General features: G+C 42.2%; 1 protein-coding gene and 1 pseudogene across 1 annotated transcript in view; one reads left to right on the top strand and one right to left on the bottom strand.

Annotated features, from left to right (window-relative positions):
* The window catches only part of Nek1 (NIMA related kinase 1), a 328,855-nt gene that overhangs the window by 275,566 nt on the left and 30,491 nt on the right, over positions 1–22,798 (bottom strand). The window lies entirely within an intron of this gene.
* LOC127668479 (ubiquitin-60S ribosomal protein L40-like) lies at positions 5,583–5,904 on the top strand (annotated as a pseudogene).

The raw sequence follows: 22,798 nt of genomic DNA, 5'->3' as shown, positions 1-22,798 counted from the left end.
ACATAATCCACAAATTAAATGATGTCCAAAAAGACTGGAGGAGTGGGCCCTGGTTCTGGAAAGACTCAGTGCAAGAGTATAGGGGAATTCCAGAACAGGGAAGTGGGAAGGGGTAGATGGAAGAATAGGGGGATGGAAGAGGGCTTATGGGACTTGCAAGGAGTGGGGACCCAGAAAAGGGGAAATCATTTGCAATGTAAATAAAAAAAAAAAAGAATGTGTGAGGACCTGTGTGGTTCGGAGTGCGTGGTCCCATGAGTCTGACCCAGCTGCCTCCTAGCTGTTTCTTGTTCTGTCCTTGTTTGCTCCACCGGGTAGTACATGCCCCATCCTGCTCACATAACCTGGCCAGCCTCAGGCTCTTTCCGCCTTTGTCAACACACGTTCACTAACACAAGGGACTTGGCATTGGCTCAGAGAATATCTTGGATCTTTTTACTGAGTCAATAATACCCTTGCTCCCACTCTTAGAGGATTGCCAGACTTTCTTCTTTTGTTTGTTGTGTGGCAAGGCAAAGATGGAACGCCTTTCTACCAAATTCAGTAGGGATAATAAGGTACAAATACAGGTCACTTTTTCTTAATGTTCAGTCTGATAAGAAAGGACACAGTTCTTCCTGTGTTGGGCTCACAGCTCTTGTTCACTGAGAGTGGTGACTTGGGGCTGGCTTTACAGGAAGACATCAGCAGTGCTTCTGCTACTGAGGCAGAATGGGGGTTTTAATAGTTTAAGCACAGTCTCCAGCTAAAGAACAAAAGAGCTCTCCATCATATAAACAAAGGGCTTTCTAGGGTCGAAGGACACAGGGACTTGGTTTCACGGAGCTGGGAGGGATCACTACAGAATTAAAAGCAAACATCTGTCCCTTAGGCAAAGTCTGTCTCCAAGTGACTCAGAGAAAGAGCATTGTTTATTGGGAAGCATGTCGTGTTCATCAAACCCTTTTATAAAAAAAAAACTTCAGTTATTATCCAATAGTCATAAAAACCCAATGGCATGGCTCCTGCACCTCTCACAAGCAGAGACGTTAGAAACAGCCATTTAGAAGTCAGGGAAGCAGCATTCAAATGCTAGGCCCAAATTGGCACCTCACATGGATTCTCTTGTTATCTTCTTCTTAGCAGCTCTATGGGGTGAAGATGACTTGTAGACCCCATTTGATGGATGGAGCTACCTCAGCCCAGAGGAATTTGGATTTGTCCAAGATCAAAACTATGAAACTCACATTCAGCCTTGTAGTGCGTGTGTAGTGGAGTAGTCGGAACTACTGCCCTCTACAATACACTACAGTCACCCTGATTTGATGCGTCAGGATAGGATTATTTTTTATTTTGTCATAAAACTTTGGAATATTTATCATTATTATTGGGTGTACATATGTTAATATATTCATATATACTAACTATATATTCACCTTTGAAATGTAAATAAAATATCCAATTAAAATAAAATAAAAAGCAAAACCATATATTCATATGTATTAACTATATATTCATATGTATTATCTATATATATTAACTAATACAACACATATGTATATATTACCTATTATATATGTAATCTTGTTGATGGCATGACTTAATACATGAGATTTATTTTGTATTATAGAGACCTGATACTCATATCCAGAAGATAGCTTTACACCATGGTTTTAGTGTGTCTGCAGTTTGTCTGGTTACCTGGGGTCATATTCCACACTTTCCTCTTGTGATATGGTGTCTATGTTTGGAGAGTTTCAGATTTGGGAGTATATGAGATCTAGACTTTTTAGTAACATGTAATCTGTCCGATGTATACACTGAGAACGTGTAGGGGGTGGTGTCAGCTGCAAGACAACTGATTCTGGACTTTTGAAACATTGAGCATGCATGAATTTTGGTTCTTAAATTTCCTAAACAACTTCATTATAATGAAAATATGCAGGTTAGTGTGATTCCCCTGCAGGCTTTACAGCAGGCAGGGAAAATCAGTCAGGGTGAGGTTAGACTAGAACTCTGCACAGCCTGATTTTATTGTAACTAGCACTGACTGGCCTAGGACTTCTAGGGTTTGGCCCAGTTCATCTTACTTTAGTCATATTTAAGCACAGCACACTGTTGGAAAAACATATTCAGATAACAATTAACCTGGTCCCATGTACACATCAGTTAAAGACATGCTTACAGTGAGATTCTTTCCAAACTATGTCTGGCTTCCTTCACAGGAATAGGTTCTGTTGAATCAGAGCTGCTGCCCAAGATTTAGGGTCTAGGGATCTTGACTGAGGTAAGCATAATAAAGCCTGTGGGTGTCAGGAATGGCCTGGCCCTAGGATAACAGAAGTCACTAAATTTTCATTGTAAAGCTCAAGTGACATTGTTTATAAGAATGGGCTTTATGAGTCTTCTGCCCACAAGTGGACCACAGAATGGGCACAATAATAATAGATAAATAAATTAAAAAGCTGTTAAAACAGCTGAATGGTGATAATCAAGAGTCAGAACGCCCCAAAGTGAGGACAGAGATGCCAACCCACTGTTTAGAATCTGTGCATCACTGCACGGTGAGCTCCTGGCTTCTGAGAAAAGCCAGGGTGAGGGTGAAGCTTAGAGCCTCCCATGCCTACTCTGACCTCATTTTTCCCTCAGCATCACAACAACAGTTGAGCAAGAAAAACAAGTGAGGTCCTGGGCAGGGCAAAGGACAAGTCAATCCAGCAAGGGCTGGGCACTCCCAGGAAGACACCGGTTCTCCTAACTCCTGTGACAGACACTGTGCTTTTTAAGTCTATTTGATGTTCCACTGGTGAGTCAATTCCCAATGTAGACGAGGCTGCTGCCTTAGTCATGGCCTGGTTTCTCAGAATGGAAATTCTGTGTCGGGCAGAGGTTAGTTAGAGAGAAATGCAAGAGACTGTAAAATTGGTCCTAGCTGGGTGCATGGGCTGCAGTCTTCTGAGGAGACCAGGAGGTGGTCACCAGGAGGTGGAGGAAGACTGCTGTGTACAGAGAAAACAGGGCCATGGGATCCATGGGATCAGGAAGGAAGTCAGATCATTGTCCCAAGTCTCCTTAACAAATTCCCAATTTCCCAATTTTTGTATTTTTTTAAATATAGTCTATATGAGTATTTTAATACAATTTATAGCCTTCTAAAATACTCTTGAGCAGGCGTTAATATGCAGCTCCGAAGCACTTATTCCCTGCATAGTTCCTACCCACAAGTCAACACACACACAAGGTATAATAAACGCATGTGTGCGAATGTCATAATGAAACTCATTATTATGTACAATTAATATATGATAAGAATTTTTAAGAGAATCCCCCTGAAACTGTCAAAACATCACACTGGATTTCTTATCAACCAAGTAAATAACAGTTCACTTGTCCTTTTATGTTGTTTTTGGACAGGGTCTCACTGTGTGGCTTTGGCTGGCCTGGAATTCAGTATGTAGAACAAACTGTCCTCAAGTTCACAAAGATACTCTTGCGTTTGCCTTCCCAAGTGCTGGGACAAAAGGCATAAGCCATGGCAAGGATCTTAAAAATGTAATGTTTTAAAAAATGTAGTTGACATCACTCTGTGACAAACACTAGCCATTAGCTCATCGTGGGACAGTCTTGAAGGCGCAGAGATTTTGATGCTGACAGCCTTGGGTTAGACCTGGTTGCAGAGCGAGCTTCTTATTTCTGTGTCTTTGGCCAGCTTTCCAAATCTCTCCAAGGCTCACTTTCCTCGTTTATTAAATGGACACAGAATGCTCCTTGAGCAATTGAGATGGAGAGGGAATGAAAGAAATGGAAGGGCCGAGGTGCTTGTAGACGTTATCACTGAGGGCGGATCTCTGACAGGAGCAATATTTATATATGCATCGGAAGCTCCCAGACTCCACCCAGAGAATGCAAACCAGGGAGTGTGCACGGCAAGGATCGCTTATGTTTAATGTACAATGCATCGCCTGTCACTCCCCCAGCCCCACGACTTAGTTTTCTAATTACCCACCACTATAGGATGTAGGAACTATAGTTACTATAGGATTTAGGTCGTCTTCCTCAGCAGTCTCTGGTGGCCTGTTTGGTAAGGGTGGAAGCCAAAGACTGGTGTAGCTCATGCATAAGTGCTCAGGGAATTCAGCCTCAGTGAGAGTGACATTTCTCTACGTGAATTGATTATCTCTCAAGTCTTTCTCCTTTACATACCTAAGCGTCTGTGGGTTACCCTGACTCTTTATTTTTCATAAACTCTGCCATCTTAGCAAAACTGAACCCAAAGTTTCCACCCCTTCCCCTGGCAGCTTCCAGCCTGCAACGACCTCAGTGACCCTTTAAGCCTCTGTACCACATGCTATGCTTTCCCTCACTGGTGCCAGGAGATTCTGTTTTCTCAGATTTCACTTTCTCTCTTTTGTGACCCCCAGGAGAAAACGGAAGGGGCAGCCAACAGCTCCCATCGACCCAATATCCTTTTAAAGCTGTCCCTTTCATGTCTTGACAGCGTGACCTTCGATCTCGACCCTGGAGTGTAGACCTTCGTGATCTCAAAGAAACTAATGCAGATCCAGAGCATTGGATGCTGAAGGGCATTTTGTTTGTTTTCGACTTCTGTAAGGAGAAATACTAGCTGCGTAATGGCCTTAACAATCAACCAGTGCTAAAAAGAAGCTTGGAACAGCGCCCTGATAACTGCTTGCTTCCTACCCTGAACAACTGAGATAATAAATCGTAAAAATACACTTGAGACTCCTTGTAAAGCTCAGTAATTATCGTAGAACAAATTCCTCCCATTACTGCCTCGTTAGGCAGGTGCACCCCAAAGATGCTGGCCTTAAGTTTGCATTTACCCCTCAAGCCTGTGATAAACTAGTAACTTGCTTTAAAATGACAGGCTGCATCTATCACATGATCTTAGCTGTCAAACAAATGTTAGGTGGATGTGAATGGGATCTTTGCCTCGACCAGTAACACCGACTAAGAGGAATGGAGCTGAGGGGACCTTGCACTGCCACACTTGCTGACTGGATACTGGCTTTGTCCTCCAGTATCATGCTCCCCAAAGATTGGTGGGGAAAAGTGGTAGACTTCTGTCATCTGAGTCACGGGATCAATAACATTGGCTACTTCAAAATTTAATGACAATGCTTACTCTAAATTATATATTAAACAAATATTTTAGTATTTTAGATGGTATCAGCTGATCTAGCACACTAATAACAGGACATATTATTTTAAATAAAAATGCTTCGTGACTGGGGGTGTTGCTCAGTGGAAGAGGGCATACGTAGAGTGCAGGCTTGCACTCTAGGTTTGTTATCCAGTATCATGAATGAATAGATAAATAATTTTAAAAATAAATTATTTACTTATATCTGTATTGTTGGTGTTATGTGTGTGTGCACGTGTGTGCACGTGCATGTGCACTTGCATATGTACAGGCACATGGGCACACGAATGGAGGTCACTGGCTATGTCTCAGGAATCAGTACTTTCTAGTGAGATATGGAGGTGAACTCAGGTTGTCAGCTCTGCATATGAATGCCCAGCCTCTCATTGCACCTTAGGAATAAATATTTTTTGAAAGAGGTGGACGAGCAGACACCAACATGCAGATCATTGTGAGGACCCTGACAGGCAAGACCATCACTCTTGAGGTCGAGCCCAGTGACACCATCAAGAAGGTCAAGCCCAGGAAGGCATCCCACGTGACCCGCAGAGGCTGACACTCATTGGCAAACAGCTGGAGGTTGGCGGCACCCTGTCTGACTACAACACCCAGAAAGAGTCCACTTTGCACCTGGTGCTGCGTCTGCGCGGTGGCGTCATCGAGCCATCCCGGCGTCACGTCAGCTTGCCCAGCAGTACAACTGTGACAAGATGATCTGTTTCAAGTGCTACGCACGCCTGCACCCTTGTGCAGTCTACTGAAGCAAGAACATACCAACAACCTGTGTCCCAAGAAGGTCAAAGAAAGCTGGGACCATACCTGGCCTGTGACCCCGGGACCAAATAGAGTCCCCTTCCATCGACTGCAGCAATAAATAAATAAATAAATAAATAAATAAATAAATAAATAAATAAATAAATGTTTTTGTAACTATTTAGGATATTATCTGAATAAACATTAATAAATTAAAAAATATACCGTAAAATTAATTGTGAGTATTGGGTTATGTGGGGCTTGAAGGAATCACCCCTCTTCTCAGACCGCAGTCAGAAGCTTTTGTTCCTTGCTATGACTTGACTGTGCTCCTTATAGTTCATTGCTGAGAGATGAGACCATTAGGAGAGCTATAGCTGACAGAAGATGTTACAGCTTTGTAGAAAGGAAATCGAGGTGGATTACCCTTCAGATAATGTTTAGTGAGAGAGTTATCAATCATGGGTAGCCTTATAGGGCTCCTGAGGAGGAAGAGCCTTTCGATTTCCTTCATCAGTAAACATATTTGAAAATAATTCATGCTACATATCACATGCAGCTCCTGTAAGGTTGCATATGGTAACTTATCACCAGCCAGAAAATAATAAATATATCCTGACAACAGTTTCCTCTCCCTCTACTCCCCCCAATTCTCCCCACCAGGATATTTTGGGGGACAGTCTCATGTAATCCAAGTTGGTCTTGAACTTGCTGTGTAGCCAAGATGTCCTTGAACTATGGAATCTCCTGCCTCAGCCTCCTACGTGCTGGGATTACAGGCAGGCACGCGCCCTGGCTTAAAGACTATGCTGGCTAATTTTATGTCTGTTTGACACAAGCTGGTTATCAGAGAGGAGGAAGCCGCATTTGAGAAAAATGCCCCTACAAGATAGGCAAGCCTTAAGGCAATTTCTTAATTAGTGATCATGGGAGGGCCCAGCTCACTGTGGGTGGTGCCTTCCCTGGGCTGGTGGTCCTGGGTTCTGAGGCTGAGCAAGCCGGAATGGCTAAGTCAGGAAGCAGCATTCTTTCCTGGGCTCTGCATCAGCTCCTGCCTCCAGGTTCCTGCCCTGCTTGAGGCCCTGCCCTCACTGTTTTTGATGATGAACTGTTCTCTGGAATGGTGAAGGAAATCAACCCTTCCCTCCCCTTTTCCCTTTAGTCACGGTGTTTCATCACAACAAAAGTAACGCTAACTAGGACAGAGATGAACCATTTTAAGCTGAGCATAGACCGTTAAGATGAACACTGTGATTTTTTTCATGGTCTCATCAAGAACGTCTAGAAGAGTTTCAGTCTCCAATTAATATTTCATTTTTAGCTACATCAATACAAGTTTGATAGAAACCTGAATTTTTAATATGGCAAATGTTTCTCAGCTTGTACTGTACGTGAAATCACTGATATATTGAATCATGTATACTCTTAACCTCATAAATTGCAACATAGAGAGAATAAAAAAGAACACAATTTGACATTTTAAAGTAGATTTGTATTTATGCAAAGATACGAGCAGAAGTTCAAAGTTACAGATCATCCTCTGCCACCACCGAGACCCAGGTCCTGGGTCAGATAGTAGACCTGTGACAGATATTAGACACTGTTATACTTACTAAGGACTTACCCTTAGTAAGTCCTATGGGTGGGAATTTTGCACCAGAGTAATAATTGATGCGTAGAGTGGATCTGTTGCAAATTACCTTTGTTTTCAGATACAGCTGCTGGGTGGCAGAAGTAGCTATGAAGGCAATAAGCCAAGGCGAAAGCAGTAGCCAAGCCTTTAGTTCCTGATTGTAACTGAGTAAACAAGAGGCAGAGGCTAGGACCCACAAAAGAATGACAAGTTAGGGTCATGTGACAAGCATCAGCTGGAAGGATTCTGTGGACCTCCTAGGATGAGAAGGAGGGAGAGGGAACAGGGCTAGAAGGAGAGAGGAAGAAAGTCGCTTTAGCTTAGGTCTCCTGGTACCAAGGTCTTGGTGGAAATATACGGGAAAAAAAATGAAGAGACTTCCAAATGGAGACTCCTAGGAAGCAGATGGACATTTTCTTGGCTGGTATGGGATCTGTAGGCTTGGTTCTGTATTCTAACTCTCTTCAGAAAGCTAAAGCACCAACCATGCATGAGTCTGGTAGAGTGGCTTTTTTTGATGAAGCCTTACAGTTGCCCAGTCAGGTCTGAAAGGTCACACCTAGGATCCAGGTCCTGGGTTCCCATGTTCTTTACATGTCTTATCTCCTGGCATCTCTGCCCCAGTCCAGATTCACAGAGGGTGAAGTATGTATGGAATGAAGAAAACGTTGAATGTCATACAGCTGATAACTAACAAGTGAGACTTTGAGTTCAGATCTCATAGATGCTTAAACAGATGCTCTTTCTTTTAGAACGTATTATGTGGCATTCTGGAAGACTGTTCCTGGGTTGTTGCATGGTACAACACATCCGCTCTAAACAGTTTAAACACAGAAAGGCTTATCTTGGATAGCAGTCTGAGGCTACAATCCTTCTTGGCAGCAGGAGTTTGCAGCAGCTGGTCACATGCATCCTAGACTCCATCCCGTGGAATGGTACCTCCCACTGAGGGTGAGTCTTCTCAGTTCAATCAATCTAGATAATCCCCCAGCAGATATGCCCAGAGATTTGTTTCCATGGTAATTTAAAATATCATTAAGTTGACAATCAATATTAATCACCACAGTCCCCATTATTAAAAAGCTTATAGTCTCCACAGTGAAACAAAGCATGCTAGTAAGTTGCAGCGGAACGTTTAACTAGATCCATAAATGTCAATCAACCGATATGCTCATAAAACAAACATTATATGCCTGGTAATCCAATGTCACCACACAGCAAGGTGTGTGTCATTTAGAAAAGAGGAGGGACAGTTACACCCAGGCCCACATTTGGCTATGCACATGAGTTTTCTACTATCCCGGCTGCTGTTACAGTAACAGAACCAAGTAATTGGGGCAGAGAGTACGGCCCAGAAAGTTACAAGTATTTACTGTTTGGCCCTTTATAGACAAGCTTTGCTGTCTTTGCTACAGAGAATAAAAAGAACAAGTAACAGAACTGAGCACACAGATAAAAGTGAATTTACAGCAAACAAGACATGGCTACAGCAAGCGTATCTATGTCTTTCTTAGAAGAAATAAGTGCAGTGGTTACTTTTCTGAAATTAATTTTTTTATTTGTTTGTTTTCAGACAAGATCTCTCTTTGTAGACCTGTAGCCCAGGCTGGCCTTGAAATCCTGGCAATCCTTCCTTCCCCAGCATCTTATGAGCTACAGTGAAAAAAGTGAGGCAGCACACTTGGCCCATATAAATTGTATTTTATCATTATTATTGTGTGTGTGTGTGTGTTGGTGCAAAGTAGGAGGTATGACCCCACATCATGTGATACATTGAAATGTGACAAAAACTTTATGGACTGAGTTATTTACTTTCCCAGTCTTAATTTTATTTGATTCTTAAAAAAAAAGAAATTTACTTTTGTCGTATATTATTAGAATTATAAGCAGATGTGACAGAATATGCAGTTTCTGCATTGACTTATTGATGGATTCGTGATCGAACACTTCAAGCAGCGGCTTTTGTAGGAGAATTAAAAATAGAAAAATAGTCATCTGTACTCAAACTATGTTTAATTTTGACATAATTTGTCTCTGAATGCAGGACAAAGCAGGACATCATCCATGGGAGCTAGCGTTCACACCTGTTGATTTTCCATAAGGGGAAATATTTCACAACAGCCTGCATTCTTTTATCTCTTCCTTAGTGTCAGCCTGGTGACTCATTTGTCAAATTTCATGAGGTAGAAATGAGCAAAAGGCTGCAGATGACAAGGATGGTAGTGGCTTTGGGGCCCGAGTTCCAGTCTTGACTGAGAGTGCTCAGTTCACCCAGACACCGAATCTCACAGCCTCTGTGTGAGCAGAGTCCCCACATCGGCTCCTACCCACCCGCATCTGAATGCCTTCGGCACCGCACCATGTCACTGGGATCCTTAACAACAGAACTATCTTGTTGACTTATTAATTTAAACATGTTTAGAGCCTGTCTCAGAGCAGAGTAGAGCAACCTCTAAGTTGAGGTATTCTGGGAGTGCTGGCCAGCTTTCTGTTACTGGGATAAACCATCTGAAAGAGTCAAATTACAAATAGGAAATGTTTGTTCAGGCTCATGGGGTGGGGGAGCTTTATTTGCTCTGAGGACACTTTCATACTTTATATTGTAGAAAGCAATCTACACATCACATTATAAATAGCTCAGCATGTGCACACTGATAATGCTTTAGCTTGTGCAGAGTTAACTCCCCTGCTCTGGTGTTGCCTTCAGGACTACAGCAGACCCACACTAAACTCAGCATCCTGAAAGTGTCAGAATCTGCCTTCCCAGAGTGATAACAATGAGGGTCAAGGAGAGAGGAGAAGGACAAACAAATCTCAGATCTCAGAGATGTGGCTGACCAGCAGGGCAAGACTGAGCTCTGGAATGATTGCCTTTGCCTTACACAAAATGACAGCTTCTGCCTGGAGATAAGACTTAAGGAGGTTTGCGTTTCCTAGGACGCACCCCCCACACCTTCCCAGGTGACCATCTCGCTGAATCAAACAGAGAGAGAAAGAGACAAAAGGGAAGAGGGAAGTGGGAAGAAGAGAGAGAGGAGAGGGTAGTACCAAGCAGCACCATCACAATTGTCTTCGATTCATACCTACCTCTTAAAGATTCTGTTACTTCTAGGCTGGAGGCAGAGGTTGGTTGGATGAACCAGGGAGGAGGGAGACCATGGTGTGTAAGTATTAAATCTCTACCTTGTGAGAGCAGATTGTGTCCTAGAACCCTGGATAGAGAACATAGAAGGTATCCTGTTATCTGATCTACAAATCTTTAAACTGCTCTACTCAAGCGACCCACTTGAGTCTAAATTGACTATAGAACTCACCCAGAGAGTCTCTAGGCAAACTTTCATAGGGCTGGCACAGTCACTTGGAGGCCTTCATCTACATGCCTAGCCCTATGAAGAGTCTGTAAACGTAGTTACCTGGAGTCACTGGGTATTTAGTTGGAGACTTACTCTTTGCACATGTAAAGGTCTTACTTAGGGTCAAGCTGGGTTCTGAGATTTTTCCTCCTAAGGTGTGTCTGTCTCTTTTCTCAGACTTGGAAAATAAATCTGGATTCATTCTGCTGGTCCCTGTGAGTCCAGAGCTTTCTGAGGTCTATGCAAAGTTCCTCAGAAGGGTAAGAGGATGATTTGGGGTTGTGACTTTTGTGCTTTTCAATTTTTATATGTAATTGATCTTGACATATTTGTTGCTATTGTTGAGAGAGATATCTGAGCCTATGATCGATTTGTTTTTGAAATTCTGCTGATTATTAAATTAAGTTGAAAAATCTGTAATATTGTCTTAGATATACATATGCTCAGACTAGCTAAACTTTCTTACGATTTTTTTTTGGAATGATTTTTTTTTTATACTTGCCTTGTATATCTATCTACCTTTCTTTTCTTTTTTTTTATTGTTATTTTTTTTATTCGATATAATTTATCTACATTTCAAATGATTTCCCCTTTTCTAGCCCCTCCCACTCCCCGAAAGTCCCGTAAGCCCCCTTCTCTTCCCCTGTCCTCCCTCCCACCCCTTCCCAGTTCCCCGTTCTGGTTTTGCCAAATACTGTTTCACTGAGTCTTTCCAGAACCAGGGACCACTCCTGCTTTCTTCTTGTATCTCATTTGATGTGTGGATTATGTTTTGGGTATTCCAGTTTTCTAGGTTAATAATCACTTATTAGTGAGTGCATACCATGATTCACCTTTTGAGTCTGGGTTACCTCACTTAGTATGATGTTCTCTAGCTCCATCCATTTGCCTAAGAATTTCATGAATTCATTGTTTCTAATGGCTGAATAGTACTCCATTGTGTAGATATACCACATTTTTTGCATCCACTCTTCTGTTGAGGGATACCTGGGTTCTTTCCAGCATCTGGCAATTATAAATAGGGCTGCTATGAACATAGTAGAGCATGTATCCTTATTACATGGTGGGGAATCCTCTGGGTATATGCCCAGGAGTGGTATAGCAGGATCTTCTGGAAGTGAGGTGCCCAGTTTTCGGAGGAACCACCAGACTGCTTTCCAGAGTGGTTGTACCAATTTGCAACCCCACCAGCAGTGGAGGAGTGTTCCTCTTTCTCCGCACCCTCTCCAACACCTGCTGTCTCCTGAATTTTTAATCTTAGCCATTCTGACTGGTGTAAGATGAAATCTTAGGGTTGTTTTGATTTGCATTTCCCTAATGACTAATGAAGTTGAGCATTTTTTAAGATGCTTCTCTGCCATCCGAAGTTCTTCAGGTGAGAATTCTTTGTTTAACTCTGTACCCCATTTTTTAATAGGGTTGTTCGGTTTTCTGGAGTCTAACTTCTTGAGTTCTTTATATATATTGGATATTAGCCCTCTATCTGATGTAGGATTGGTGAAGATCTTTTCCCAATTTGTTGGTTGCCGATCTGTCCTCTTGATGGTGTCCTTTGCCTTACAGAAACTCTGTAACCTTATGAGGTCCCATTTGTCAATTCTTGCTCTTAGAGCATACGCTATTGGTGTTCTGTTCAGAAACTTTCTCCCTGTACTGATGTCCTCAAGGGTCTTCCCCAGTTTCTTTTCTATTAGCTTCAGAGTGTCTGGCTTTATGTGGAGGTCCTTGATCCATTTGGATTTGAGCTTAGTACAAGGAGACAAGGATGGATCAATTCGCATTCTTCTGCATGCTGACCTCCAGTTGAACCAGCACCATTTGTTGAAAAGGCTATCTTTTTTCCATTGGATGTTTTCAGCCTCTTTGTCGAGGATCAAGTGGCCATAGGTGTGTGGGTTCATTTCTGGATCTTCAATCCTGTTCCATTGATCCTCCTGCCTGTCACTGTACCAATACCATGCAGTTTTTAACACTATTGCTCTGTAGTATTGCTTGAGGTCAGGGATACTGATTCCCCCAGATTTTCTTTTGTTGCTGAGAATAGTTTTAGCTATCCTGGGTTTTTTGTTGTTCCAGATGAATTTGATAATTGCTCTTTCTAACTCTGTGAAGAATTGAGTTGGGATTTTGATGGGTATTGCATTGAATCTGTATAGTGCTTTAGGCAAAATGGCCATTTTAACTATATTGATTCTACCGATCCATGAGCATGGGAGGTTTTCCCATTTTTGAGGTCTTCTTCCATTTCCTTCTTCAGAGTCTTGAAGTTCTTGTCATACAGATCTTTCACATGTTTGGTAAGAGTCACCCCAAGATACTTTATACTGTTTGTGGCTATTGTGAAGGGGGCCATTTCCCTAATTTCTTTCTCAGCCTGCTTATCCTTTGAGTATAGGAAGGCCACTGATTTGCTTGAGTTGATTTTATAACCTGCCACTTTGCTGAAGTTGTTTATCAGCTGTAGGAGCTCTCTAGTGGAGTTTTTTGGGTCACTTAGGTAGACTATCATGTCGTCTGCAAATAATGATAGTTTGACTTCCTCCTTTCCAATTTGTATCCCTTTGACCTCCTTATGTTGTCGAATTGCCCGAGCTAGTACCTCAAGTACAATATTGAAAAGATAAGGAGAAAGGGGGCAGCCTTGTCTGGTCCCTGATTTCAGTGGGATTGCTTCAAGTTTCTCTCCATTTAGTTTGATGCTGGCTACCGGTTTGCTGTATATTGCTTTTACTATGTTTAGGTACGGGCCTTGAATTCCTGTTCTCTCCAAGACTTTAAGCATGAAAGGATGCTGAATTTTGTCAAATGCTTTTTCAGCATCCAATGAAATGACCATGTGGTTTTGTTCTTTGAGTTTGTTTATGTAGTGGATTGTATTGATGGATTTCCGTATATTGAACCAACCCTGCATTCCCGGGATAAAGCCTACTTGATCATGGTGGATGATCGTTTTGATGTGTTCTTGGATTCGGTTGGCAAGAATTTTATTGAGTATTTTTGCGTCGATGTTCATAAGGGAAATTGGTCTGAAGTTCTCTTTCTTTGTTGGATCTTTGTGTGGCTTTGGTATTAGCGTAATTGTGGCTTCGTAGAAGGAATTGGGTAGTGTTCCTTCTGTTTCTATTTTGTGGAATAGTTTGAAGAGTATTGGTGTTAACTCTTCTTTGAAGGTCTGGTAGAATTCTGCACTGAAACCATCTGGTCCTGTGCTTTTTTTGGTTGGAAGACTTTCTATGACTCCTTCTATTTCTTTAGGCTTTATGGGACTGTTCAGATGGCCTAGTTGGTCCTGATTTAATTTTGGTATTTGGTATCTGTCAAGGAAATTGTCCATTTCCTCCAGATTCTCCAGTTGTGTTGAGTACAGGCTCTTGTAGTAGGATCTGATGATTTTTTGGATTTCCTCAGTTTCCGTTGTTATGTCTCCCTTTTCATTTCTAAGTTTGTTAATTTGGATACTTTCTCTGTGCCCTTTGGTCAGTCTGGCTAAGGGTTTATCTATCTTGTTGATTTTCTCAAAGAACCAGCTCCTGGTTTTGTTGATTTTTTGTATGGTTCTCTTTGTTTCTACTTGATTGATTTCGGCCCTGAGTTTGATGATTTCCTGCCTTCTACTCCTCCTGGGTGAAATAGCTTCTTTTTGCTCTAGGGCTTTCAGGTGTGTCATTAAGTTGGTAATGTATGCTCTCTCCATTTTCTTTTTGGAGGCACTCAGGGCTATGAGTTTTCCTCTTAGCACACCCTAAGCAGCAAAATGTAGGGTCCTGTTTACGTATCCAGTCAGTTAGTCTGTGTCTTTTTATTGGGGCATTGAGTCCATTGATGTTAAGAGATATTAAGGAATAGTGATTGTTACTTCCTATCATTTTTGACGTTATTTTTTAAATTTGATTGCTTACCTTCTTTTGGGTTTGATGAAAGGTTACTATCTTGCTTTTTTTTGGGTGAAGTTTCCCTCCTTGTATTGGTGTTTTCCTCCTATTATCCTTTGTAGGGCTGGGTTTGTGGATAGATATTGGGTAAACTTGGTTTTGTCGTGAAATATCTTAGTTTCTCCATCTATGGTGATTGAGAGTTTTGCTGGATATAGTAGTTTTGGTTGGCATTTGTGTTCTCTTAGAGTCTGCATGAGATCTTCCCAGGACCTTCTAGCCTTCATAGTCTCAGGTGAAAAGTCTGCTGTGATTCTGATAGGTCTTCCTTTATATGTTACTTGGCCTTTTTCTCTTACTGCCTTTAATATTCTTTCTTTGTTTAGAACATTTGGTGTTTTGATTATTATGTATTGGGAAGTTTTTCTGTTCTGGTCCAGTCTGTTTGGAGTTCTGTATGCTTCTTGTATATTCATGGGCATCTCTCTCTTTAGGTTAGGGAAGTTTTCTTCCATAATTTTATTGAAGATATTTGCTGGCCCTTTAAGTTGTAAATCTTCACTCTCATCTATGCCTATAATCCTTAGGTTTGGTCTTCTCATTGTGTCCTGAATTTCCTGGATATTTTGGGTTACAAGCTTTTTGCATTTTGCATTTTCTTTAACTGTTGAGTCCATGGTTTCTATGGAATCTTCAGCATCTGAGATTCTTTCTTCTATTTCTTGTATTCTGTTGTTGATATTTGCATCTCTGTCCCCTGATTTCTTCCCAAGGCTTTCTATCTCCAAAGTTGTCTCCTTTTGAGTTTTCTTAGTTGTTTCTACTTCTGATTTTAGATCCTGGATGGTTTTGCTTAGCTCCTTCACTTGCTTGTTTGTGCTTTCCTGTAATTCTTTAAGAGATTTTTGTGTTTTTTCTTTCATGACCTCAGCCTGTTGACCAAAGTTCTCCTGTATTTCTTTAAGAGATTTTTGTGTTTCGTCTTTCATGACCTCAACCTGTTGACCAAAGTTCTCCTGTATTTCTTTAAGTGTTTTTTGCATTTCCTCCTTGTTGGCTTTTGTATTCTCCTGGATTTCTTTCAATGATTTTTGTGTTTCCCTTGCAAGGGCTTCTAACTTTTGATCCATTTTCTCCTGAATTTCTTTAAGTATGTCCTTCATGTGTTCCTGTACCAGCATCATGACCAGTGATTTTAAATCCAAATCTTGTTTTACTGGTGTGATGGGGTATCCAGGACATGCTGGTAGAGGAGAATTGGGTTCAGATGTTGCCATATTGCCTTGATTTCTGTTAGTGGTGTTCCTGCGTTTGCCTTTTGCTCTCACTGGTGTTACTTGGTCTTGTCAGTGCTGGACTCACCAGTGCAAGCTGCCCCTTCCCCGTTGGCTTCTGGTGCACAGCTTACACCCTGCACTGCCTGTAGAAAGGGTGCTGCTGTCCAGGCTGTTCAGATCCCGAAGCAGGCACCTGAAGGCTCCCGCTGGGGCCCGCAGGATTTATTGGAGCACACCGACTTCTCCCAGCTGGCCGCCCGGAAGCCCCCACTAGCCTCTTGAGGGACCTGGAGATGTGGTGCGGCCACCCAGGCTGATCTGAAGCGGAGAGAGTTGACCTGAGGGCTTCTGCCTGAGGCCTTGCCCCAGATTGTGTCTGTGGACCAGATGGAACCCGTGTGCACCCCCAGGGAGCTCCGAAGGTGTATGCTGCTGTGACCTCCCCTGTGTTCCGCTCACTCCGCTGGGCAGCCGATTTCCCCAACCGTGCTGGCGCACACTAGGTTAGCCTTGTCGCCCAGGCCCTGAGTCCAGGCAAAAGCCTGGGAGGCCAAGGTCCGAGCAAAGTTCCCCTAGGGCTATGACTGTTAATTGGGTCTGCCAGGTGACCCGGATGGCGGGCGTGCGCGTCCGCGTTCCCCGAAAGCACCTGGAGAGTCTGTTGTGCTAATAACCTCCTGGGCGGGTTGACACACAGATGGCCCACCAAGCCGCCCAGTTCTTGGGGTCAGTCCTGTGCCTTTTGGGGCCTAGACCCCCGTTTTGTTAGCCTCAGGCTACGTTTGTTAGCAGTCTCTGCCCTCCCGAGCACTCTGGGTCCTGTAGGCAAAATGGCGGCACGTGCGCAGGCCAGGGCAAAAAAAACTCCTGGCTGGGTTGGCGCCCCGATGGCCACTCGAACAGCCCAGGGCCTGGGCGCAGGCCAACGCCCGTCAGGCTCAGACCCCTGCGGTGTTGGGCCTAGGATTATGTTTGTGTACCTCAGTCTGTCCGATCTCTGGAGCCCGGAATCAAGATGGAGGTGAGTCTCTCCTGACTGGCGGGAACTAACTTGCTGTTAAATACTTACCTTTCTTTTCTGAGGTTTAATTATCTAGTATTTTTTACTCACTCTAGTGAGTGTAATTATCTAGAGGTTTTATTTATCTAGTGTTTTAAAAATGCCATGGCCATCACAGCAGGATCTTGAATTCTCAGTAGAGGCACCTTGGCCATTTCTAGATCTTTATGATGGTCAAGGAGTTCCTGTAAAGGAAATTAAATCTTTTGAAGAGGTCAGAATGAGAAAGCTATTCCTTGGAGACTACATTCCAAGGAACTTTAGCCAAGTTAGCTGAGGTGACAGCATCCAGCTGTGGACAGCAGCAAACTAGTAGGCAAAGAGACTGTAGGGATGCTAACAAGTGGGGGAAAGGAATCTGTGCCACAAGCACAGAGCCCCACACCTGGACAGGTGCTGTGCAAGGAGAGGGTAGGGCTGGCTTATTTATTTCTCCAATAGCTTTTCTCAAAAAGATAAGGCCTAAAATAGTTGCTGCTCCCTTGGGGTACTCAGTGTCTGAACAGCTGAGTCTTTGTGGTTTCTGGTAGCCATGACAGCTTGAACCTGGTATGTGGTCTATCTGGTTACTTCTCTAAAGGAACTTCATCCTCAATAAAGGAAGATAATAAATGTTTATCTATTCTTACAACACAACAAAAACTATCAGAATCTTAGGATTTAAAGAAAAGCGTCTTTGAAAACTTTTGTTGAATGTGTTAATGAATTGGCCGTAGAGCCATGCCTAAAGAGAATCAAACTAAAGTGGCTGTTATAACTTGGATTGTAAGTAGCTTTCCTGCATGAAGAATTCAGCTAAGCCTCACATTCATAAACAGAACAAATAGAGTCAGATATTTGTATTACATATCTTTACAACATAGAAAGTATGAGGATAATCTAAAATTTCAGGCATGGTCTAGTGAAATGGCTCAACGGTTAAGTAAGCATTTGTTGCTCTTGAAGAACACCTTGATTCCCAGCATCTGTACCACTATATCCAGGGGATCTGACACCCTTTTCTGACCTCTTGAACACCTGGCACATACCTTGCCCATATGCACACATGCATGTGCAGGTAAAACACACACACACACACACACACACACACATACACTCACATCAGTAAATTTTTCTAAAAATCTAAGTAGGTATGCTGAAAATATTTAACATTACCATTTATTTAGAATTTTGTTTCTACCAAGAATTGGACAAATGTTTAACTTTTCTTAGGGATAGAAAAATGCATCTATATACAAATATTTCCATATATGCCTGGGGGTTTGTAGACATCTCAAAGCACACACAACACATTCAATTAAGACCCTGTCAATGATGTAGTATTTGGGCTAGAGTTAAACTAAATCCACCATATTATAATATCCTTAGGCATCTGATGGTAGTTTTAATTAATAGCACCTTCACCCGCCCTCCCCAATTTTCACAACAATTTGATAATCTCTAAGAAATGTTTATTCTCTGGCAGCTGAGGCAATACCCAAATGTGTGAAACGCCTTTATGTAAAGATGTTTTCTAATGTGGGTTCTGAGCACTGAGCTTTGTCTTGTAAGACAGGCAGCTTGTAAGGTCTGCAGACACATACTGGAAGGGCAAGCTTCCTCTGCGAGAAAGCAGGGAGGGAGCACAGAGTTACGCTTTCCAAATTGACCCATCAGTTAAGAGCTCCAGATCCCCATGGGCCCATGAGAGAGAATAAGTAATGAAATGAGATTTGGGTGAGATCCCTCGGTGTGGAAACCAAGAAAGCATGGGGCATGCCCTTGAGAAGCACTGACTGCAGAGGACAGAAACTTATGTGTATGAAAACGGGGTTTAGGCGGCTTTAAAATGTGCTATGAAAAACTCTCAACTGCAGTAATTCATGCTCAGATTGCCTCTCGGGAATTATTAATGCGGGCAGCACAGCCCCCTTGACACAAGAGTCTTTTATGCAGGCTACTTATGAGGGATTGCCCTTGATACCACTTGGTCTCCCTGGCAACATGGCTCTACCTTCACAGTTTAGAAGAGGCAAGCATCACAAACCCATTGTCCTTTCAAGGAGAAATTCTCTGTCTGTTACCGTTACCTTGGTGTGACATTCTAGAGCCCCACAGGGTGATGTTGTTCAGGGCTCTGCAGAAGGATGGATGGGCTGACTGATATAAATCATGAAGTGGTCAGATTCGCCCATCCAAGGCAACACTTTTAGATGATATTTACTGGGGTGAATGCATTGTTTAGATTATTTAACATTTAAAACTTTACTCCTACTTTCAAAAACCATCATTTCTTTTCTCCTCTTGATTCTTGGCTTCTTTCATATTAAGAGTCCTTCATCCTTTGTTCCATGCTTTATGTCGTGAATAAACTTAATATTTTCACGTCTTAAATTCTTTTCCTTCCTTTTTCCTATTAATTAATTAACTAATCAATTAATTAATTTACATTGCATCCAGATCACAGGGTCTCTACATCTGCTTAGTTCACCTGTCATGTGGAACCTCTCAGAGGACAGTACTGCTAGGCTCCTGTCTGCCAGCATACCAAAGTATCTGCCAGCATACCAAAGTATCGGACTGAGTGGTTGGGAGCATCCCATGCAGAATGTGTGGGAAAAGCAAATATGGAAGATCTCAGATGGAGTGAGAAGGGAAGCAAGAGAACCAGAAGGGTCCGGGCTCTATTTTTTAAAGCCATGTGCTGTTGAGGAACTAACCCATTCCTGAGACACTGCTCGTCCTGAGGTGTTAGCATTGATACGTTCACCACTGTAGTTATAATATGTAAGCGTCTTAAAAATTCCCAGTGTCTTTCAGCAGTACAGTGGAGGCTGTAATTCCAGAGTAGGTGCTTCTGGGTTTAGGGGCTACATATTCAAGCAATAGCCAAACCATGACATGCATCTAGACTGTTTCTTGTTTTTGGCTGGCTTTTTCTTCATAGAATAAAATATTAAATTGTACAGAAAAATAAGAAAGAGCTTTGGAATATTGTGGTATAAGTATCATTTCATGAGGAAAGGTTGAAAACGGGTTCTTTCGATTGGCAGTGGCATTATGAAAAGAACAAATCAGCTTTGAAATAGCCAAATGTTTTGGGTACCAAACATAAAATCAAGAAATGTAAGCTCACACTTCCTTAGTAAATGTCACTAAATACTATGGGAAAATGAGGAACTTCCAAAGCAAATCCCAGACCACATGCTGTATTGCTACCTGAAGCAAAAAAGTCCTCCCCTCTTTGAGCAAATAAGAAATGCACAGGGTGCATGAATTGGGAAGAAAGTGCAACCTCACATCGAGGTTTTATTTGGAGAAATGGGGAAGGACAGGAAGGCATGAACAGCCGGATTAGAGCCTAGACTTTATCAACGGGAAGTAAGAACGGACAGAGGAAGGTGTTCCGGTTGGGATATGACATGTACTCCCCAGATGACTTTGTAAGACGGGTTTGCTTCTGAGGGCTCTGACCTCATTAATGGGTTGCTCCACTAATGCATTCCTAATTCAATGTTATTATTAGAAGGTTGTAGAAACCGGGAGGAAAGTAGTGGAAGCAATTAACATTGTCACTGGGATATATTGCTCTCCAGTCCCCTCCCCCTTGACCCTCCTTCCTGGCCCCTAGGAAGGGCACCTCTTTGCTGACTTCACCCTCCTTCATGATTATTCTGCTTCACCATAGGTGTAAGAGCAGTTGAGCCCGCTGGCCACAGATGGAAACATCTGACCCCTTGATCCAAAATAAACCTTTAAACGTTAAGTTGTCTCTGTGAGGTATTTGTCACGGTGATAAAGACAAAACAGACAAACAAACAAAAACAACAACAGCAACAAACTAACTATAAAGAAAGGGAAAGAAAAGCAGTTAACATACCACAACATTTTACCACCTGTGTGTATATCGGTTTATTTAACACGCAAAACACTTGACAGAATAAATCACATTTTGTCTATTTTTCAGGAGGGGAAACAGATGTAGACACACATTTCACAATCTGTTCTTTTTTTTTCTATCACACATTTTTTTTTTTTTTTTTGGTCAGTCTTGTAAGGTGAGAGAACTCCCCAAATTCATCACATAAATGGAAAATGAACAGTGTTCTTGTGTGAGAGATGGGAATGAGACTGTAGGGTTCATATGCATCTTCAAAACAAAACAGCCACCCATCCTAGTTGTCAAGAAGGTTCCTGACGGGTGTCTTCTTTATCTAGAAGTCTTCCTGTTTAGGAATGTCCTTGAATTTAGACTTCAGTTAGCACTACTTATGAAGTTTTTATTTCCTTTGTGACAATGGAAATTCCAAATTCATGAGTTAGCTATTTTCTCAGGTCGGCCTAGGCAGTTAGATGCTTGGCTTCTTCTGAAACACCCCCACCACATCAACTTGGCTTAATCTTTTCTCCTGAAAAGAGAGGATATGATTTATCAGTGTTCAAACGGGCTCTGCCGTTACTCAGCGAGTCAGATGACTTAAATGATTTGGAGGTATTATAAATTTTTGTTTAGCTCTCCCGTGTAACTCTGAAGTGGCAATATAACTCAGAGTTGATGGGAATTTCAGGTTCAGAGATGCCACAGGGATGTATAGAATACAGAGCTTATTTATTTCTTTGGTGAATTATTATCTATTTCCATTTTCTCATCTCTTTTATCCTTTCTAGATTTATTTCAAGCATTTCTTGAAACATTGTGGCCTATAATCCATCACCATGTGTACTGTGGATAATTTTTCTACATTTTTGTTAACTTTTTATTGAAATATGGTAATTTTACCTTTAATTTTTAATACTGGGATTTATTGTGTTGCTATATAGGTGTCTAGCCTATTTTGTTCTTAACAGTTTTTCCAGCATCATTTATTGAATAATTCATCGTGTTTGATTGGTTGTGTCGTTGCTTCCTTTCCCTTGAGAATGTGCCCTCTGGGGCTATACTCCATGAATCCCTTAGTCTGTTTTCAGTTGCTAATAACCCAATGACACTGTGTAAGTTACAGCACAAGGAGATTTATTTTGTCTTGTGGTTCTTAAGCTGCAAAGGTCAAAGAATTGCATCTGTTGATGAAACTGGCAGGTCCCAAGATGTCCCAGAGCACCACAGGTAAGAACTAGAGAGTGTACAAATGGCTGTGTATCTGCTCAGCCTCTCTGCCTGTCATGATAAAACAATTAGTATTCATGGAGGCTCTACTGTAAAGACCTTATCAATTCCTAGTCGCTTCCCAACGAACCAGCATCTAGATTTCATTGCTAAAGTTTAGGTTTCTACTTGAGATTCAGTCTTGCTACATTGTTGATTAGGCAGGTTTGCCTCACCTCTCAATTATAGCATCTCTGGGCTTTGGCATATGATTTGGGTCGATGGTAAGCCCATTACAAGAGACCCTTATGGACTGGAGCTTATCTCTGTCCCCTTGTGCTTAGACCTTCTTGCTAGATAACCAGACCCGGGTAGCTTGCTCAATGAAATGAAATTGGAGGTCTACTGTACCATCTTCTGTTGCAAGAAATATTAAAAATGAATGCCGGCATGTTCCCGCGCTAGTGCCAGCAAGGCAATGGCGAGCCTCAAACCTCATGCCAGGTCACAGGGATTTTGCTAGTGGGGCCAATGGACTCGCAAACTCTCTGCAGGTTAGGCCCACGATTCCATGATCTGCTGGCCTGGCCACTTTCCGTCCCCTCCCCCCACCCCCTTCCCTCCCCTCCCCAGCTCTCCCTC

Source organism: Apodemus sylvaticus, chromosome 18, assembly GCF_947179515.1.
Source record: "Apodemus sylvaticus chromosome 18, mApoSyl1.1, whole genome shotgun sequence".
Lineage (NCBI taxonomy): Eukaryota > Metazoa > Chordata > Mammalia > Rodentia > Muridae > Apodemus > Apodemus sylvaticus.
The sequence above is the reverse complement of the archived record's forward strand: the minus strand, read 5'-3'. Positions and strand labels throughout refer to the sequence as shown.